We start from the raw sequence: 7460 nt of genomic DNA, 5'->3' as shown, positions 1-7460 counted from the left end.
ATCTTTTGAAAAACAAGACAAAAACAGTGAAGCTAGACTTTCCTCTTTGTTTTCTATACATTTTGGTTTGGATACTACTGCCCCCTGTGCAAGTGTGTTGGCTGTGTGAATTTTGCATTGGAGTGTTACAGTAAAATATATTTCAAGCTAAGAGCTGAGGTGGAAATTAACAAATTACATTTACTCCCGTTACTGTACTTAGGCACATTTTACCATGTAATGGTACTTATTGGAGTAGAATTAAGTTGTAGTACTTTTACTTGAGTTGAATTTGAATGAAATGCTTTTACTTCAATACTTTAATGTTTTGATAATGTTACAGAGTAAAAATATATTATGAGTGAATCATCTCATGAACCAATTAGAAGAAAGCATGGTTAAATTGAAATGATTTACCAATCCAAACAGAACAGCTATCAGCCACAAAAAACTCCAGAGGCAGCGAGTTTAGAGGAGAAAGAAAAACGAGAACTCACCAGCAGAAACGATGAACATACTTTATCCAAATGGTCATCTTCACTTGTTTTAACATTATTTAAAGAAAACAGCATCATTATCAGTTGTCAAACACGAAACCTCTGAGCCGAAATCTCTGCTTTTCACAACTCAACTTTAGCTTGAAGGAGCAACTGCCTGGCCAGCTAATCCTAGCTGAACAGGTACTGTGTTTACTGTGTGTCTGATAGCTTGCTACTTTATTCAACACAAGTTTCAATCTAAATGTATGGTTTACCCATAAATACAGTTTTGTCGCAGTTTTGAAATTAAATGGCAGCATAAGGCTGTGATTCGGGAAATCTAGTCTAATATACACCACATGATACACCACAAACTATGGACAATAATGTTGTCGTGCTCTGATTTGTTCACATTGTGTTTCTTTGTGTTTTTAGATTTACTGTCCGAAACAGTTATCTAATTAGACTGTAGGTGGAGTATGAAGTTGATTTGTTGCACGTATGCTGTACACAAACTAAATATCACACCTCACATCAATAAGGAGCCATCAGAGACATCAGAGCTTCACTCAAACAGGGAGTAAAAAATGTTGTGCTGTAATATTCAGATCATCCATCGAATTGTTTAACAAATCTGTGAAGTTGTCACATCTGGGCTGTCAAATAGGGCTATAGTCAAGACGACCTTTGTCAAGTCCAAGACAAGTCTAAGACCACGACTAGTTGAGATTGAGTCTAAAGGGGGCCAAGACCAAACAAAAGCAAGAACGAGTCAAGAGTATAAATGAAAGCGAGACTGGGTCAATTACAAAACCCCAAAAACCTCTTCAGTTAGTCTTTATCTCCTTGCTGTACAAATTACTAAAAAAACACACAAATGTGGTACGGATTGAAAGTTTCTTTGCATTTAATGCCTGGTCTGAATGAATGTAACCAATGCCCATGCTCAATTAATCCAACCAGTGCATGCTCTAAATAAATCCAACTAATGTCCACTCGGAATGAATCCACCCAATAGCCGCTCTTAATTAATCCAACCAGTGCCCATTCTGAATTCTCTGAATTAATGCAGTCCTCACTCTAAATGAATTCAACCAATGCCTGTATCATGAAATATCATGAAAATGTGATTACAAACAACAACCTGTTTGTTTTTGTCTTGATGGCAAGTCAGTTAATTTACTTGGCTGTTTTAAGTAATCCTTGTTTGTCAGTTCTGGTATCAAATTTTCTCAGGACATATTCTGATTCTATTCTGACAGAAATGAAAGTCAAATTGAAACCTTTAAATTAGCAAAACGAAATGCTCCAATCAATAATGCCATCTATCTGTCCTTGTATCTGCCCAGATCAATGGAGTTCATACAGAAAGCTTGTGAAATGGTTCACCTCTGTGCAACACTTTAATGCCAGTGTGAACACCATCCAGTCAGATTTTGGACACATGCTTTTCAGACTGTAACCCAGTCTTTCTACCCAACATCACTAACCACTAACTCTGAATAATATTAAACTACAAACACTGTTAGCTATATGTACAGATGTGTGCCTTCGAGTTCATTTAGCAACAGTTAGCAAAACTGTAGACTAGTAAACTACTAGTAGGCTTCTTGTGTTGTCTCATATAATTCTCATATTCATGAGCATGGCAGAGTAGGGTGTCATTAGGCGGCGGTAATGTTGGTTGACTGATTAATGTACTGTGACGTGTCATCATACTTTGGTACAATGACCCGCGCCTATAGCAGAGTTGAACCAGAGGGGTGCTGCATACATTTATTACTCATTTTGCCAGATTTTGCTTCCATTTCTTTCTATTTGCTTCTGGAATCACTCTGACTTTTGGGGGGCGGGTCTTAGAAGAGGGCGTTCACCTGCACTTTCTATTGGTCAACTGATTTGGAGTGACAGGTCTTCTGAAACATATAGTCACTCAGCGTGAACCGCCCCAGTATGGCTGAACACATTGTCTATGAGTGCAGCATTGAAAAACAAAATGCTACATTGTATTGGCATATCTGATATTATGAGCAATGTTTGTCATAGTCTTTTAAATTATTAATGTAGCACATTTATGGGTCCTGTGGCGACCTGTCTAAAAATAAATAATTGTTGTTTTGGGCATTGACAAATATTAATAGGTTGTTTATTAATGAACAAAGCAGTACCACCTTTCAATTTGCAACATAACAGTGTCCTCTAGGGCTAACTAGAAGAGCCAAACTATTGTCCCATAATTGGAAACTAAAAGACGTGAACTGATATGGGACATGCAGGCTTTGTTCCATATTTCTGAGAATCAATACAGTGCAAATCTATGGGAGAGCAAGATTACAGGTTAGACTATTAAGACAAGGCGATCTGTATGAGACAGAAGGAAACCCTGCTGCTCTCCCTCAATCTGTCTGTCATGTTCAGGACCCAAACAGAGAATGTGGGTGTGTCCCAATTGTGCACTTAATACTAATACTAACCAGTGTTTGAGTATGTAATATATAGTATAATTACAAAGTGTCAAAGTTGACTATACTCAAAAATCCACAGTGCACACTCAGAACTTGTCGATTTTTGAGTATGATAATGATGCACACTGTTGTCCCACAATCCAACAGGAAACGGAAAGGGAGGAGTTTCTCACATCTTGAAAATGCTGAAAAAATGGCAGACGGCGATGCGACAGCGACTGTGGTGATGGCAGGACCACAAATGATGTATAAATGTTCATCTCAAATCTGTAAAATATTGTGTAAAAAAACATATTTTCTACTTACTGATGTATTTATTTGTTAGTGTTACTGTAAGAAATTTGTTAATTTATAACGTTAATTTGTTAGCTAGCCTCGACAGCCATCTAGGCATATAATAGTTTTCAGAAGCTGGCTAACTAGTTAACGTTAGCTACTAACAGGTAACTCCTAATTTCTTTGTATTTGTAAACGAGCTAGAATGACAGGTCCACGGTTTGGACTGTGAATTACGTAGCCGGAAAACAGTAACTGTTAGTGCCAGATGAGAATGAGTTACCTGTAAGGTTGCTGCAAAAATTACTAATCATTTAAACGTCCCCAGGGACAGATGAAGACACCAAGCTTTTAATCAGCTGGCGCGCTAGCCACATAGCCCTCTTTACCAGCAAGAGGAACATGACATTCCAAGGACACGAGAAGGTTTTGTTTTGGCATTGTTTACTACAGTAGATTGTCATGCAGTCGCACACATCTCTTAATACTGTAGCTGAAGAAAAGCCAGTTTTACTTTGAGAATAGTTATGGACCTGTATTGAGACATATTCGTGTTGTGTTTTTTTTTAGGTGACAAAATGTAGATTACAGTTTATTACATTTTGAGTGTCCCATGCGCACCACCGTTTAGTCGTATGTCTGACAAAACGTACATTATTTTTTTGCTTTGTCAGTGAGTGTGTATACATGCACTCAATAATCCGATCGTAATCGGATTTCTGCAGTTATCCGATTATTCCAATGGTCACGTAAACACTATAATCCGATCTAGAAATCCGATTCAGAAATCTGATAGAGAGCTGGATTTTAGCTCAGTAATCAGATTTCTCAGTGCATGTATACTCACTCTTACTCCGATTTCTATCAGATTTTTCAGTCTGCGCATGCACAAGAACAGACGGTGGATATTGCGAGATGGCAGCAAAACACTTTTGGAGAGGTGCCGAAACCAAACACGACATAAAGGATTGAAATATTCTTCTAGATGATATATGTTCATATTTTGAGGTAACGTGGCGCGATGTTTAAAAAAAACGCAGCATGAAGTTTGAGTTTTACATCATGTTTACGTCACGTCTTCTTCTGTGAGTTTATTGGCTGGTTGCAAAGTAGAAATCTGATTCTTGCCTGACTCATGTAGGACCCAGAGTTTCTTATTATCTGATTACTCAAGAGCATGTTGAATGTGTTGATTACTGATAAAATCTGATTTTCTGCAGTTATCGGATTATTAAGTGCATGTAAACGCACTCAGTGATTATATGAGTTGACTTCAAAGCAGTCATGTCTTTTAGGTCTTTGGCTCCTGAATTGTACAGTTGTGCATATTTTAATGTAACACACTTGTTTAACAATGTGTATTTTGTCTGGTTTTGCATTACTATATAATCATTTTGTCTTTTTTAAGGACTTTTGTACATGAGAATAACTTTGCAGGAAAGGTTTCCCCAGTCTGGGTGAGGAAAAAAACGGGGAAACCCCATAAGCAAAAATACAAGGTAAACTTGTAGTTGAACATGCCAAGTGTACAGCAATTTATTTGTACTGGGTGCTGAACCCTGGCTCTGGTGATCTACATCTGTGAAGAGTTTAGTTCACACTGTCATCATATGTTCTAACTGTGGATAGGGAAGAGAGGAGGGAAAGGGAGGTTGCTGCCAGGGAAAAGTTTTTTTTTTATTTATTGTAATTGTGATATTATAATGATGATAGTAAAAACTGTTAATTTGAATTTCAGCTTTGAAAGTGATGCAAAGTACTGCCTCCAAAAAAATTTTAAAAACAGGTAACGCAAGGTAACAAACATTTCATCTACAGATTTAAAATAGAGTAATACTAAGAACAACAGCATAAATATTTATAAAGTTAACAGTATTAGGGTAAATGTGGTGTTATAATTGAGACTGCTATTTGAATTTGTCTTCATGTTGTGAAGTATGGGTGGTATAGTAGAGCAGATAATTAAAACAATCTCTCTCTTCATCTCCACACTTGACTTCAGGCACCTGCTCCGGACGTTCAACTGAGTGGCTGTCATCAGCCCCTTCTGTCTCCATTTTGTCACCGTTTGCCTGGCAGATGATGTGGAGAATTGTGCAGCACGTGATGACCTCTGGGACGTACAAGATGTCTACCTTCAGCGCTTTGAAGAAAATTGAGCGCCACATTGCTTTCATCTCTCCAAATGCTCTCTCCACAGTACTTCTGGCTCGGGATAGATGGTGGTTAAACTGCTGTTGTTGGTTGCGCAGGGGCAGTAGGTAGGGTGTCAGGAGTGTGATGGGTTTGGACAGTCATGGGTATCCTCCATCTCCAACTGTGCACCACCAGGGGGTGGGTACAGCTGTTGGCTGTATAGACAGACACATGGCTGTGTTTTAACACCCTTGCATCTTGCACAGACAATGCTGTGATGAACACATCCAGAAAGCTCCCTGTGTGGTTGTATACAGGTTGGAGCTGCACAGAATGACAAAGTTTTCTGTTTAAATAACACACAGCATCCCTTGCTGGTGGTTTCACCCTTTCATGGCAGCCATCTATGCTGCCAACCACATGATTGAAGGCAGGTGAGCCAGCCAGCCGTGCAAACCCCACACCAAGGCTGGGTATCCATCCTGGGTTGGTAGTAAGATGACTTGCTTCATGATGCCTATGATTCTTCAACTGACCTTGTGAACAGCTCTGTACACAGTGGAGCGGGGGATGTTGATGCCCTGGATACCATGCTGTAGAAAGTGGTACTGGCAAGCCAGAAGAGGAACATCAGGGTCTCAATCACCTCTCCCCACCCAGACCCCACATGAGATGGCTGACGGACTCTCTGGACAGGCGGCAATCTGGGCGAAGGTCACTGGTGTTATCAAAGTAGAGTGCAAGGACAGCTGTGGTGTAGTTCATCTGACAGTACAGCCTTGTAGGCCAGCCACTCCTGAGAAAGTTCACCACTGTTCAAAGTGTTCTGCATTTGTGGATAATCGCTCTCAATAAGAGGAATCTGGTCCTAGATCAGTGTTCCCTCACAGTTTCCCCAGCCACTTAAACAACAGGAAGTTGGTTTTACAGCATTTGGCCCAGCATGGCCTGAAGCGACACAATACACCACACCACTAAAATAATAATGGATAAAATATGCTTAGCGGTGCAGACTGAAATGCTCAATAAACAAAAGAAAATTTGTGCTGTAGTACTCAAGGCTGGTCACGGAGTCGAGTACAGACTTGAGACCTTCCTATATTGTGTTAGACTAGTCTTGGACATTACCCGGCCTCGGTCATCGTTCTCCCCTAATTAATTTCTGGTCTCAACCACATTTACTATTGTTTAAAAAAATATTTTCTCTTTTACCTGTCAGTAGCGTACGCTGACTCACAAGCCAGCAGTTCAGGGGTTAAACTGTACTGGAGCGAACCAGAGCGGAGCTTTACCATCTGAAAGGCAAACAGAGCTGAGTTCTAGTGCTTGATGGAAATGTAAACCGTATGGTATAAAAGCTTCGTGAAACCCATTAAACTATTAAATGTGATAAACTACAGTGAGAAAACACCTCTAACCTCACCCCCTTCAAGTTTGTTTCATGCTACCATATGTTTAAATGGTCCTCTTCATAACTGTTAACTGTTATCATTCTACTGAGTTTCAATGAGGGGAGCTGGTGGTAGAGTTCACTGGAAATCAACAAGATGACTTGGGGTGATGAGGAGAAATTTGGAACCAAACCTGGAACTTGATTAAAAGACAAATAGTCTCTGACTTTTGCACAGAACTGTGCCAAACTGAACCTATTAAATATTTAGTAAGTTCCACAAAAGGTTCTAATAACACATAATGCCATTAATTGTCAGTAAAATTACTAGTTTTAAAGTTATTGAAAAGGCCTAAACTTCAGACACCTAGAGAATGTTTCTTACATACCTTGTACCTTTGAAACAGCCATGTTTAAAACTTACTGTCATGAAGTTTCTATATAGAACCGTATACAACACATTGTCCAACAATCTGAAGAACCATTTAACAATGCAAAGAACCCTGTACGCATATAAATGGTTCTTTGAGTATCCATGGTTTTATATCTCAACACTGCTCTCACTAAAGAAAGACCATCTTTTTTAAGAGTGTAGCCTCCAGGGGATTCAGGTTATGTTATAAAATTGCTAAATACAGGTTAAATTACTTAAAACTTCTTTGGTGACAAACTGCTTGTTTATACCAGTGTTGTCTTAAATATAATTAAAAACAAAATGAGTCCAGCACAGTTCAG

The sequence above is a fragment of the Colossoma macropomum genome, unplaced genomic scaffold (assembly GCF_904425465.1).
Source record: "Colossoma macropomum unplaced genomic scaffold, Colossoma_macropomum, whole genome shotgun sequence".
In the NCBI taxonomy this organism is placed as follows: Eukaryota; Metazoa; Chordata; class Actinopteri; order Characiformes; family Serrasalmidae; genus Colossoma; species Colossoma macropomum.
The sequence above is the reverse complement of the archived record's forward strand: the minus strand, read 5'-3'. Positions refer to the sequence as shown.